This window comes from Hypomesus nipponensis, chromosome 9 (assembly GCF_054491055.1).
Source record: "Hypomesus nipponensis isolate SF chromosome 9, ASM5449105v1, whole genome shotgun sequence".
Taxonomy (NCBI): domain Eukaryota; kingdom Metazoa; phylum Chordata; class Actinopteri; order Osmeriformes; family Osmeridae; genus Hypomesus; species Hypomesus nipponensis.
Window position 1 is genome coordinate 23,363,813 of NC_140369.1, and position 15,212 is coordinate 23,379,024.

Sequence of the window (15,212 nt, forward strand, 5' to 3'; positions counted from 1 at the left end):
GGACGTGACTCAAAACATTGACCACATGTCAGTGGATCAAATCATCTTTCATGTACCTGTAAATACTGCACATGCCTGTGTGCATGCTACATTTTGGATGTGTCTGACACCACAAAGTTCGGGAAAAGTGAAGTTCTATTCTATTTGCAATGGCTTTTGCAGTCACTCAATCTCAACCACAAATGTGTAATGTTAGAGAGGCAAGACACAAGGTTGACTCTCAGGGCAGATTCAAGATATACATAGTTTATTTTGAATAATTGTCAAACACTGACAATCACCCCTCCATATCACTCCATCCCCTCCATATCACTCCACCTAGACCTTCATATTGACCTCAATACAACTTAATCCTTCAATGAGAGATAAAAGCAAGACAAACAAATATAAAAAAACATTATGGATATTTGACTTTTCCTGACCTTTCAATATTCAAACCCCATATTGTGAAGTCTGTAACAGCAGTACTTACTAGTTGAATGGTCTCCCTTCAGTTCGCAATTGTTTAGATATCCCCCTATCACACTCCTCCACTTCACTGAAATAGTAGAGACAATATTACTTCTAGGTAAGCATTACTTAAGTGGTTGATAATAAAGGTATTGACAGTAGATTATAAAGTTGTTTGGCATTGTGCAGAAAATGTACATTCTCTATTTACCTCCGATGATAAACTGGTCCAGAGATGAAGACCTTTTCTGCATCCTGCAGGGACAGATTCCTCAGCATACTCAGGCCGTAGCCTATATGATGGCCTACAAAAATTATATGCTTAATTTTTAAGACAGTAGGCTGCAGATTTCGTTTAGCTGATAGATCGAATCCACTTGCTTTTAACCTATTTTTTTTGAAGTTTTAATAATGTGCTGGCTTTATCATAAGACACCTACAGTAGTTGGGCTTGCCAAAATCGCACTATGGTTTCAATAAAACAAAACAAATGGTCTAAAAGTTTGTATTTCATAAAATTATCATTATTACAACGATACAATTACAACGATAATTGTACCAGAATTGTTTTGAACGTTTAGCAAACTTAAATATGTTGAGCAATAGCTACTTGAGTTACATAAGCTATGTCACGCTACTGATTCATTAAACAAATAAACACAGTAACAATTTACAGTTTGTTTTAAGGAAACTGTGTGTAGAGCTAGGTAGCTAGTGCTATAACTACTGAATGTTAGGTCTAGCTAATCAAGTAGTTTGACGTTGAAAACCACTCCAGTGTCTTGAAATGATTTTGACAGCAAAGTTGAAGTTAGCTACCTAGCTGACGTTGTCCAATTCAAGACACAACTATTGTTTTATACATAACCATACGCAATTTACATAAGCTACTTACACTCTGATTCTAGTCCATCTTGTTCTGAGCCGTAATCCTACAATATTCACTACTGCAAGAAAATATGATCTTGTTCCGGTCCATGTGATCCCATTCGCTACGTGGCGTCAGATAAAAGGAGGGTCCTAGAACTGCGGTCTTGAATCTCCGGGCTCTCCGGCTCTGCAGGTACCCCCTACTCCTCCCCTGTGCGCCACCGCCAACCACTGCTCTGCTAGCTGCTCCTGCCGCTGCAATGCCGCCGGTACTGACGCCGGAAACCCCGACGCAGTCCGCCACATACTTACCGTCAGCTCCGGGCGTCCCCTGCAGCTCCGTTCACCTTTCCGCCCTGCGTCCCGCTCGCCTCTCTCCTCCGCCAATGGAAGTGCCCCATACACTGCTCGGCCTCTTCCGCTGGTACTTCCAACTCCACCCTCTGAACCGCCACCGGCCATCAGCGCCCCGTCGCCAGTCACCGCCCGCCACCACTGCGCTGCCGCCGTCCACCATCACTTCAGTCTCTTTGTCAGCTCACGGTACACTTGATCTGAGCTATAAGGCCGAGAAGCGATTACCCCCTTTACTCCACGCTACCCGCACACGGCCCCTAAGTGTCTTGCACTGCTCCATGGTGACAAAAACATACAGTTGGACGGATCCTTCCCCGCTACGCCGGTGGTTGCCTTGGTTGCCTTAAATCTTCCCCTGACTAGCCTCTCCTGGGGCCTCATGTATAAACAAAAAAAAGCTTGCGAAAGGTGGTTTTCACTCACACTTTGTGATGTATAAAAATATACTTGACGTGAGAATGTGCGAACTGTCCGCTAAGTCTTGTCTGGCTCTGCAACGTGCCGAAACTCACAAAAGATAAGAAAATTAAGCTTCCACTATAGTTACTGTAATACGTCTATGACTTAATTATTCAAAAAACATAAAAATAAAAGTTTGATAATTTACGTGGATTATCACATCAAAATGCCCAAACCCAAAAGGGAAATGCTAGGCTACCGTTTAATCCGCCACCATTTAATAACTTCTGTTAAACATGAGGGTGTCAAACGAACGACAAAATCACTCAGGAAATGCATGTCACGCTAACCCTATAGCTGCCATGCTGTTACAATGTGCCACCATTCGTTTTTCTCGTGCTTAAGCCAGTACATGTCCAGGCCCCAATGGCACGTTTTACATCGGACCATTTATTGGGGTGTGCTTGCCTTCGGCGAGCACAAATCATTGTTATCTCACATATATATTATTATTATTCTGTTTGCCCCCCTAAAACTTTGACAATATTTGGACTATATAGACAAACTAGGTGTCAAACGTTTCGTCTTGGTAGCGATTGAGTTGCTTGTATTTGGATTTACGTTCCATTGCACAGTTTAGGAGGTTACAAGGTTTTTGTGGCGACAAAGTGCCTTTTGTCGACGAAGGGTAATCTGTGCAAGCTACGTCACCACGTCAACACACGTTAGCAACGACGCATGGATACAACGTGATAGAGACTTTCTAGCTCGCAAATTGGAGCTTGGATTACGAGTGAAAAATACCACCCACAAAAAATCACAACCATTTGGCTTTGTAGTTAAAGCGATTTTGAGTGGAACTGCAATCTCGCATTTTTTATTTCGGTTGTGACAGTCTTTGAAATTTGAGCGAGTGCAGGTCGCCCATGAGACTGCCTCGTCTTTTAGGCAGCAGCCATGCTTGAAAGCGTCATAGTAGTATTTTTTATAGCTAGCTAATTTTATATTTCAATTTTACACTAAAAAACTGAAAGAGGGAAATGGTATGACGATATGACTATTGTTAAAACATCTAGGTGGTGAGATTTTAATATAGATTGCTGTAAAAACGTTGATTTGTTTGCTACGTGAGAGCCTGTCAGCCTCCATTGACGATTGCGGCAGCAACAACAGTGTTGTCACTCAGTCAACTGTCGATCTGCGTCTGGTAAGTATTTTCTTAATTTCGTACCAGGGTCAATTCTACATCTAAATGTACAGCAGTGTTTTAAAGATATGGCGATTGCGAAGACAGCCAGCGGGTCAGCATAGTTTGTTATTTGTGTAAAACTTGGAATTTAAGTGAGACAGCGTCTTGTTTGACGTTAGCCACGGAGTCACAGACTCGGCTCTACACTGGCAGTGTAGTAGGCTATAGTACTGTCTTCAATGCCACAGCTATAGATAAACTTTATTATGTCTTATTACACGGCTGTTCTTAATACTGTAGAATGCTCCATTCACTTGAATGGGGCTTCCCAACGTTCTGCGGTGAACAATTTTCTCATATTTGACCGTTGCTATGCATATTTGACCGCTGTCAAGGGAAGTGGCCTTTTTGCCTCGGATTCACGTCTTTCGTAGCACTCCGCAAGTAGTCCGGTAACTTTTCAACCCCAGCGTACTCTGTTGCTTAGCGACGTCAGTTGATTTGAAGCCTAAATAATGTTCAAAGTCTATGAAGTTCAACGTCTTTGGCGAACTATTTCTCTGCTGATCAACAATACGAATGGTAACAAATACATTGTAAAAAGACACACTGTGTTAAGTTATTTTTGTTGGCAAGTAGCCGTGTACAGCGGCGTAACAATGACTTGGCGGCCCGAGTGCAGATCTCACCAACGGGCCCCTTAACCGACCTATTGTCAGGTGAAATTATTGAGTGTGGATCTTGGAGAGTCGCATGGAAATGTATTCATTATCAGTGTTGCGTTTGAACACGTTCATGAACTCGCTCATAATTTTTGCAACGTGAACTGAACGTAGCCTACTGTATTAGGCTACTGCCTGATGAACGATACTGTGCAGTGGACGCACTCATTCTGGTGTCTGTGAATGGCACGTTCACTCTTTTTAATTTTGTTTAATAAGGTGCCAGATTTCTAGAGACTTCCAGGCTAAAAACACACCGTTAACAGTCTTGTGTCCAGGGTTACCCAACTTGTCAATTGCTGCGTGTGCTTTCTTTATTTCTTCTACTGTCTATGCATGGCAAGTGTGAAAACGCTGAATTGCGTAGAGGCAGAGAGTGGTATTGCAGACGGCAGCCACATATTGAAAAAAAGAACTGATCTCACCTAGTTCATTATTTGGAGATTTGAACTTAGTTCAACATTTTGAATTATGAACTATGAACTGAACTAGTTCATGTAGAAAGTGAACTTTCCCAACACTGCTTTTACAATACACATTGTGAATTGATTGGTGTGTAAGACTGGGTGTCAAACCCGCCCCCACCTCTCATATGCTAAAGTCTTCTGGACGGTCTCAACTTGATGGCTCTCACACCCCATTCAAGATGTGGTCTGATTGGTTGTTCTTGTGTATAAAGGGAATTGTAATGCATTGTTCTTTGGATTCTTCATCTCCTGAGACCTTCTCCTCAGTTCTGCCTTGTCCTACTGTCCTACTCCTTCCTCACCTCTTGCTTTCTCTCTGATTTACAATGATCATGGTAGAGTAGGTAAGATTGAAAACTTTCATATTGTAACATGTTTGCCTTGTAATTGATTTCATTCATTTGCAAAGTTATTAAATACGTATTTCACTTAACCGTACTTTGACCATTCTTGCTCTGATTTAACCCATAGAGTCAAATACCTGGAATTCTATTGGTATTGGGATTATTTAGTTCATGCTAATACACTGTTCAGTTTCCCATCTTCCTTTAAACCATAGGGGAATTAGTTTTGGTTGTTTGGACAATATTTACCCCCCTACAGGTGAATGTTTGATTTTATTTTTGTATATGCTAGCTTAACGTTTAGCCTATCTAGCTTTAGCTATTTTCCAACAACATCCTGCACATTGTTTTTAATATCTAACCTGACTGCTGCCTTATGCCTATACGTGCATTTAATGATGTTTAATAGCCATGTCTAAATGCTTTCAATAGAATATACCAGACAGTAAAGGTTAGCCTACCCTGGTGGCTGAGTTTCACTCATTGCTGTTGGGCTAAGGGTCAGAGGTAGCGTCCTCTTGAACACCTCGCCACAAATCCAAATGAAGATAATTTTGCCAGTTTTGCCACCCCTTTAATCCTGCTCTTTGTGTTTGTGCCGCTTCCTGCAGCCACTTTTGTGTTTTTGAAAGAAGGGCATGATGGGGTAGCCTACTTACCGCGATTACTCAACACGCAATGCAACACAACAGGATGGCAAACGATCACAACGTGTGGGTGGGCTATAGAATCGTTGAGAACATATTACCCAGACAATATTACTTAATAAAAACAAGATTTGTTTCATTCAGCAAAATGCAAATGAGGCCAAATGAATTATTTGTTGTTGTTAAGACTGACTTTTGTTAAAATGTTTATTGGGCAGATGAGAATAACCATAATTGAGAAATGTTTGCGAATTGATCGGACTGGATCATATGTTAACCTTTCTGTGATTTACGCGGAACGAGGGGCCCGGTCAGTTCTTCAGGTAGAGTTCTCACTTGAGATCGAGGACGGGCCCCCTTTCGCCACAGGCCCTAGTGCAGCTGCACTCCCTGCACTCCCTATAGTTACGCCACTGGCCGTGTAATAAGCGGGATAATGTATAGAACGCCGGTCATTATCAGGCAAATAAGCCCCTTCATGGCGAAACAAAACTGGAGAAAACTCTGCCTCGCGTCGTGCCTAACAACTCCCCTTACCTGTTCTAAAATCAGCGCAAACCACGGCCTCTTGGGGCTTATTGCTGTATTATCCCTTACAAAAGAAAAGAAACATTCTAATTTCCTGCACTTTCAAAGAAACGTTCTAATTTCCTGCGCTTTCAAACAGTCAGTGGAGAGTGGATTGCAACGGCAGCTAGCTTGCCTCTAGCAAACTGCTTTTGAATTAGCCATGTCCCCCTAAATTAATATCGAACGTATTTATGTTTTGGGAGGCTTATTTTCAGTTAGCAGACGGTATGATTTGAATCGCAATTCCATCTGAAATACTGCCAGTGACAACGTTGTTACAGTAGCTTGTTTCAAAGGGTGTTCTTAATGAATTATGCAATATGAGTAGGATAAATGCTTGAAAATATCACTAGAAGGGAAAACGGACCCACCTGCATCTGAAACAAGCAAGCACACCCTACAATTTCCCCAGAAATGGTACCCTCTCTAGTTCTTAATGTTCTGGTTCTCCAAACCCACAGCATTTACAGCCACATAATAATAATAATTGTATTTGTAATGCTCTTTATATTTACAGGGTATATGCAGGAATCCTGAAGTAAATTTTAATACATTTTTTAGACTTTTTGAAGACCTTCTCAAAATATTTTAAGACCTCATCGCCACTTCAAGTTCTAATCTGCAAAAAACCTTAAACTTAATAAACAGTTGTAGTTTGCAAATAAATCTATAGAGCAGAACCATACAACAGAACTCAGATAAGCTCGGAAGAAACAAAGCTCAAAATAATAAATAAAAAAAGTTAAAGGCATTGTTTATAGAAATATTTGAATGTTTGAGTACAGTGAGCAGTGATTTACCGCAGTATTGAGACACCAGATAACCTCCATGCGCATCATTGATGTGTCACCCATAGCCACCCTGATATCGACAGACGATAGAGCAGAGGTTGCTGTCAAAGCCGTTTTTACAAGTTCAGCTGTCGTGTTGGGTAGTGGTGTCGCTGGTGGAGCACAGAAACTGTCAATGGACAGCTGCGGCTGCTCTCTGCGGCCAACGGCGGCCTTGACAGCGTTGCTGCCCATAGAAGCTACGCTAATCTTCTTATTACAATATGTACAGTAAGCCTGTTTTCACGGACAGGCTTCAGCCATTATATAAACTCATCCTTCTCCAACCAGGAGTCCACAAATGTACATTTCCCCATTTCGGAGTCTGTTTCGCGACATGTGGAGGGCGACACATCACCTAACCGTGCATTTCGCAAAATACGTGACTCGCTGACCGAGCACGTCGTTGTTTATAATAGTCATGGGAGGAAAATAAATATTCATGCATACTTTTTGGAGTCAAACTCTTTGGACAAAGCGTGAACAAAATGTTATACCTCATAAAATCAGGATTAAAACTTTTTAATACCTTTAAGGGCCTACATTTTCCCTAAATGGATTGATCAACTTTTAATACCCCGCGGATACCCTGATTTAGCTCAATCTCAAAGTACTTCAGTAAAAAAAAAAAAAATGCAAACAGTGACAGTTTTCCACTCTGCAATTTTCTTTTGTTGCTAATACCTGATTACAGGCCGCCAAACATGACACATTCTGTGGTCAGAACCTTTCTCTCTGTACTGTCTCTTTGCCAGTTTGATGTTTTTATTTAGTTCATATCGGGCTATATTGTACTGACATGGGTCTCCAGAATGATAGGCCGCTGTACGAGCTTTGAATGCTGAAGACACTTCACCATTCACCCATGGCTTCTGACTTGGAAAAGTTCTGACATTCATTCGCTGTACATCCTCAATGCGCTTAGCCTCACAGCATAATTGCCCAAGTCATATTTCAATGTTTTTGTAAAACATTTTTCTTTTTTATTGATATTACTGTATTACAGTACATTTAGCCAGATGTGTGAACAAGTAAAAACAAATAAGTGACTTCAGCAGCATATGCCATGACTTAGGCATTTTTTGTCTAACATATAAATACAAACATAACATCACAAAAGTTGTTTTACTCTCCTAAATATAACCAAGATGTGTATCTTGTCAACCCCAACCAAGTTGTTTTTTCATGTCTAACCTTAACCACTGTTTTCCTTTCCCACCCTTAATCGAAGTTCCCACTCAGGTTCTGTGCACACTCATTTTTACACTGTCTATTGATGAGGGAGGTTGTCATAGTACTGGTGGGCCACTCTTGGTAGTACTGGTTTCATTGAATTCACTGAATTTCCTGAGTAATTGGCAATTGGGCAGGAAAGAGTGGGACCCAGTGGAAGGGTCCTTAGGGGTTGTTGATTCACTGAGGCAGGTCCACCCATTCAGACTCAAAATCCAACTTGTACCGGATTTAACCATCACCCAAGTACTGGAGAGCCTGGAGGCCATGAACTGGGGTTACCAACTTTTATACCAGGTCAAATATTGGTGACATAGGCCCCAGATAACTTCATGAAGTCATTGTGGTATAGCTGAGTCACCTTGTATGGGGATGGATACATTTGTGCAGTCTCAAAGAAGTATAATCACGTGGAGTGTGAATATCTTTGACCATGCTTCATGGCCAGATGAAGGTAGGTGTTGCTGATGGCACCACACCGATTTTGATATCCACAGCCATCACTCCAGACAATTACTTCATGTTTCCGTTGGCCTCCAGGATTGATTTGAAGTGTTTGGACAGCACATGGGAAAACAAACTTACTGCTGAAGGAGCCTTCATGCTCTTCCCAAGCATAACAATATCCATCTTTGTTGTGCATCTGTAATTTTGTAATACATTGTACTTGCTTTCGTCTGGGTGCACAGAACAACGCAATGAAGGTCCATTGTCTACAGTGAAAGTTTGTCACTGGATTCCTTTTTATCCTAATGCTGTGGACACACTATACGATTTTTTTAATCTTATAAGATTTTCAAACTGTGAGAGACCACAAACATATGAGGACAAAAAATTCTAGATTTAGCCATTTTGCTCCTACAGTGTGTGGTCACTCTTAACACACCTCACACCAAGGGAACATCTGATAAAATCTGCGTAACCATCAAGATAATCTGGACATATGTTACCTAGGATTGTCGGAAGGGACGAAATTGGCCCGATTATCCTGTGGTAGATTATCCTGTGGTAGCTTTTTCAGCTTGAACCTGAGCCTTTAATTTCAGGTGAGTAGTAAGGGTATCCTGATCTGTATTTCCTACCTTGGCGCTGACACATACATCACACTGGTCTATTTTTGGTATTAACAGAGTAATTCTGCTCACTGAATACTTTTCAAAAATGTCTCACTCACAACACGCGCTCTATTTTCACCAGCAGCTTTCTGATATTCTTTGTGAAGATCACTTAGAACTGTTCCCGGCTCCAGGAACTTCTTATCCTGATAGGAGGGAACCTGATGGCAGTAATGGGATGGGACTGTAGGCAGTCCAGAGAGCCATTCTTTAAGGAAAGTCTGGTCAACATCTGATTGTTATGTACGCCACCCCGGAAGGTGGGGACCGACAGCCCACTGCTCAGCGACTACCAGTGGACAGTAAAAAGGGCATATAGCCGTGGGTGCGAGCAAGGACACAGGGGAATAGGTGTACAGTGAATCAAAGGGTTTTATTTACCCAATCAAAGCTGGACGGAACCAAATGAAAGAACAGAAAAGAAGACACTCCTGCCGCCTACCCACCCTATCAGCTGGCGCCCTGTCCAAAACACAATGGGTGGTCCGCCCAGACGCGCCTAACAGGAGTTGTCCTACGGGAGCGAAAAAATTAAATGGTTAGACAAACAGGACTTACAAATGTCCAACCAACCCACCAATATCAGAGAGAGCGGGAACTGAACATTAAACGGCTTTTATAGTGTCCAAAACCAGCTTCAGCGGGAAGCGCGCTGATGACAGGGTGGGGCTTGACAAGCACCAGATCGGAGACGCTGGCTGGAATCGAGGCGTCCTCGCCGAACCAAATGGTTCCTGGGGGCTGTTGCACAAAAGTAGAATAACGATATCCAGGATAACTGAAAAAGCGCAGCTTGACTTAGTGTTATCCACTCATCGCGGCTGAATCAGATGCACGTTTGCCAAGCCAGGATGAGAAGGTGGCGCTATGTCAATCCAGGTGTACATAGTTGGGATAAGTGCACCTTCATGGATTTCTGAAATAGACCATGGTATCGAGGGTGGGACAGCTACAGACAGTGTTCCACCTGCAGAAACTGTCCTCCTTATCCATTGTACATTTTCCAGTACTACATATCAAACACAATTACCCATTTATACGGGCATATGTGCCCATCTGACCTTGTTTTGTCTTGCAGTGTCTGGGGACACAGTTACACTCCTGCCACCAGGCGAAGATCTAGTGAGTATTATTCGTTAAAAGCACATGGCTTGGCACATCCTGTCAATAAAAAGTCTATTCAATATGGCAGGGGGAAGGAACTTCTGCCATATGGGATGATGAGGAGACTGTGTCACTGGATTCCAGAAGGCCTGAGGTATCATGTAAATCGTATGGAAATGCATATTTAGCCCCTAATGGATGAGAAGTCAGTTATATAGCACTCATAATATATATTTGTAACAGGATCCAGATGCAGTACAGCTTGGCTTGACAGCCAGCCTGGCAAGATAGTACGTATGGGCTAAAGGAAATCTAAATCATGCACAATTCCTGCTGTGCTAATCAATGAATGGTTTACAGACTTCACAAACTGTCAGATGTCTATACACGCAGCATCTAAAAAAGCAAATCGAGCTGGCAGATGCAAAGATTGCTGTAAATAAGAGGCGTCTCCAGGATCTGGACCTTGATGTACAAATCAAGAACAAAAAACTGTGGAAACTGGATCTGGAGATGAAGAAACTAGAAAAAGAAGTAAATGACTTCAATCCACACTTTTGCACATCGGTAAAACTGTGTATTTATTTTGTCTCTCTCTCTCCCCTGAGAAGGACAAGAAAATAAAGTTTTTTATGTAAAATAATTAATATATTGGTCTCTGACTAGCCTGCCATTTATGTTATCTGGGAAGATTGCTGCATTGTCCCACTCAATCTCAGGTGCCAGTGCAGGAGCCCTTTCCTTCCTCAGACAGGCAACATTATTACCACTTCATGGTCTTCCTCGCACACTGGACAAACTATTCTGCATGTCCCACCTTGTCTACTGAACCCATTTTGTCGTTGTACTCCATGACGAAGGTAGGCTTCACCTTCATTGATCCTGTTGGAAAATCAACTCTCCCACTCTGCACCATTTGAGAGCTGTGCACCAACAACAAGACGTGCACATCACTCTTATTGTGCCATTTGACTGCCAACATGTCCCCTTTGTGCCGGAACTCCACATCCCCTTTCTTCATCTTCTTAGCGAAGTTTGGCATTCCCGTTCGATTGGCCCTCACCGTCCCACAGGCTCCAGTCTTTTGCTGTAGAAGGTACTGGAACAATGCTGGGCTACTGTACCAGTTGTCCAGAAAGATGGTGTGCCCTTTGCCAAGGTAAGGCTGCAGCAGGGTTATGACGACAGAGCATATGTCTGATGTCTGTGGTGGACTCAGTGTAAACGATAAGGTCCTGGATATAGCCTGTCAGCACATCACACAGGACGAACAACTTTATGCCAAACCTGTGGCGCTTTGATGGTATATACTGCCTGAAACTTAGTCTGCCTTTCCATAGCAGAAGAGACTCATCAATACACAAGTCCTGAGGTACAAACATTCTTCTAAATGCTGTGGTCAAACTTGTCGATACATTACGGATCTTGTTCAGGGGATCAGCAAGATTTGCAGTAGCCTTGTTCAAGAAGTGTAGCGCCCTTAACAGGAGAAGGAAGCGGTCCTGAGAGAACAGTGTGTTGAAGAAGGGGGTCAGCATCATGAGGTCAGTGAACCAGTAGTCCTTCAGTGCACCTTTTCTCACGAGCCCCATCAGCAGGATGGTCACCAGGAAGCAGTACATTTCACTGACGGATGTATTAAACCATTTGGACAACTTCCCTCTCATTCCAGGACTTGTCTTCTCCCTCAGACCTTCTGCGAAGCGGTTTGTCTCGAGGACTACATCTACCATAAGCTCCTCGGTGAAGAAGAGCTTGAAACACTCTGCCTCTGAGGGGACAGGCAGAGCAGTTTGGACTCCTGACTGGGTGGTGTCAAAAGGAAACCTGGATGGTGTAAACTGTCCGGATCTCCAATGTCCATCCCCTTCGGTCTCCTCCCTTGGATGGGCAATTAAAGGACCATCTCTGGTGGGTGATTCAGGAGGCCTGCTGCCAACCACGTCGACAGTTTGATCAGGCTCAGGCTCACCATCTCTTAGATTGAGGGGCAGGTTGTCCTCATCACTTTCAGGATCTGAGTCTGTCTCAAATTCAGACTTGGGGTCAGAATTGCAGAACATTTTCAGTATTTCCTCATCTGTGAGTCTTTTGTTGTTAAACGTGGCAATTTCTTCTCTTATCTTTCGTGTATGTGTCGTCTTTTTTCGTGTTGTGTCTAAACTCTGAGGTACTGTGACACACAAGCTCATTACTCATTGGAACTATAGCACAATTTTCACGGGGTTGTTAATTTGTTGTTTTTATTGATAATCAATATTTATTTGTATGTTCAGCCTTTGAAATACTCATCAAACTGTTGAGAAAACTACTGTTTGCTAAGGTAATCGCTAAACTATAATGAATGCAAGCCATTTCTGTATGCCATTTGCTAGATTTTATTTACATTCTGAGGTGTTTATAATAATAATACATTTTATTTATATAGTGCTTTTCAAGGTACTCGTCGCTTTACAGAGTCCTGCATTCATTCAGACAAAGTCAAACCGGTGGTGGCACGGAAGCGTGGCTGCCAATCAGCACCTACGGCCTCTCTTTATTGTTGAACACGTGTAATATGTATTTGGTTTATTTTATACATTGTCTTTTGTACATTGGTGAATTGTAACAAGGCTTACTGAGGTAGGCGATTGCTAAAAAGAGCAATCTAATGGCATTTATGGTGCCATGGTCACCACCATGTTTGTTTACGGAAACCATTTACAACATGCAATTTGGCATTGTGTGTATTCTAGTAATGGCGACTCGCGTGTTTAGTCGACAAGCTACAGCTATATGTTTTTTTTCTAAAGCAACGTATACTATTTTGATCAAGGTAAATTGTCAGGACACCGGGCTAATCACCTGCTTTCTCCCCCTCCCTCTGTTTTGTCATTGTTGCAAATCTCCAAAGTGTATATAGTTTGGTTTATAATGTTAATAAAAGTTGAGGCACATGATACAAGTCCGTTTTTTGTTGCCAAAACCTTTTAGGATGGTAAAATCACGATAGCAACGTTAAAGAAAAAAGACATTGGTTAAATGATAAAACGGCTTGCCATAGTCTGTATAGTTGAACGCAATCACCAACGATTTATCATAACCTCATTAACACTTCAAACACAGAGTTTTCTTAAATGCTATTCCTCTAATCCTTGTGTTTTTTTAAGGAATCACATTTGAGACAACTCTGGCCGATTTACGACTGCTATTTCGAGTTTGGAAAGTCTTCTGAAGTTCAGAACATATTTCAGATGGGAAAACTTGGATGAATGCCAAATATTTTCCTAAATCCAATTCAGAAGAAATTCCTTCTTAAATTCTTCTTAACTGCATTCGGGAATGAGGCCCATTGATCCTTATTTACATTATCCTTGTAAAATTGGTTCTGGGGGTCATGCAACTCCTAAAATGTATTTGATGTCGTCCATCTCCTTTAATTTCTCACTGATTTTCAAAATCAACTTGGGGGTTCTTTCTGTAGACTAAATCTGCACTCGTGTACTGTGTTGTTTTAACACACAATCTGTTTATTTTTATTTGTTTTTATCAGGGTAACCACATGGAACGGCCATTGTTACCAACATTGTGTAGTTAGGTTTTATATATAGTGAATAACGTACGTAGGCCTTCAAAGGTATATTAAAATAATTATTAAGTCTACAACTTTACAAATGTTCACTCTACAATTAATGTAGTAAAATCTTAATAACATGGTTTTTTTCTCAACTATATCAACTAACATGGTGTATTTTTATCATCCTGCAGCCTATTTCATAAGCATCGCGCAAAAACATTTGATCAGCTGGTGAAACGATCGCAGCAGATCGCAGGCAATCGCGGCGCTTCGCAGACAGTGTGGTCAGTCCGATTTGATAACATGGGCGCCGAAAGAAAATAGGCGGCGCTTCGCAGCAGTGTGTCCCAGGCCTTAGTGGTCCCCTGATGGACGGCAGTGGGTTTATTCTACAAGACCTGACGCACATGTCTCAGATCTGACACAAATCTGTTTTTCTTCCAGCTCTTCTCCATCATTTATGACTTCGAAACAAATTTAAGACTGCTTACGAGGATACTTACCCCAAAAAATATTTTTAAAAATGTCGTCCTCAAGTAGGCCTAATTCATACGGTAGAATAAGCAGCGTTTTTCTCTCTGTATTTGTGAGTCAGGTGTGTGCAAAGAATGCAGCTTCAGACAGCACTTCTACAGAACCAAATTCTACTTTGCCTCTTATTGTGCTCAAAAAACACAAATGAATTGAGTTCATGAACATATGCTTTAACGCAAACCAAAGAATGCCAGAATAAACAAATGGTACTTTAATTAAATTAGCAGAAGGGGAGATGGGCTGAGGCGTTATTATCGAGTGAAAATACTTTTCATGTTTTATCGAAAAGATGAACACCTCAAAATTACTTTCTAAATTAATATATATTGTCTTAAATAATTCAAGAAATTTCCAAGTATTTTGTCATTAATATCACTGTTTTCAAGGGGTTTCCAGGACTACAATTTCCAAAAGTCAAATTCAAGCACTTTAAACACCTTGTACGAACCTTGCATATAAAAAGAGAGTTGCGTCACTTCCATAGACTCCCATTGTTATCACAGAATATGGAAGTAAAGCGTGTGTCATGCGCCCTACTGTTCCAAACATTGGATTTGCCACTGTTCAACCCCATTCATTTTCAGTGTCTCCGAAGCAAGTTAGCTGGTAAATTGATAAAAATCCAGATTTTCTTCCGTCATATTTCAACCACCACGTATCTATTATTATTAATAGTAATATTTGTTGAACTTTATAGATGTAGGACAGGACCGGGAGACTCGCTGTTGGCCGTCATGGAGACTGGTTTCCGGTTGACGACCAGGTCCAGCGTTGGCAGACCGACGACCAGACAGCTCAAACCCCCCACACCACAAGGGATGTGTG

The 15,212-nt window shown here is 41.7% G+C and overlaps 1 long non-coding RNA gene across 4 annotated transcripts; it reads left to right on the forward strand.

Moving 5' to 3' along the window:
• The first annotated feature begins 2,547 nt into the window (after nt 1-2,547).
• LOC146273545 (uncharacterized) lies at nt 2,548-13,181 on the forward strand. 4 transcript variants are annotated; one of them, XR_014766746.1, is made up of 4 exons: nt 2,548-3,283; nt 10,272-10,315; nt 10,386-11,841; nt 11,970-13,181. It is a non-coding gene; the product is annotated as an uncharacterized LOC146273545 (long non-coding RNA). The 4 variants fall into 4 exon arrangements; XR_014766747.1 differs by having other exon boundaries at nt 2,548-10,451; nt 10,541-11,841; XR_014766745.1 differs by having other exon boundaries at nt 2,548-10,315.
• The last annotated feature ends 2,031 nt before the right edge of the window (nt 13,182-15,212 follow it).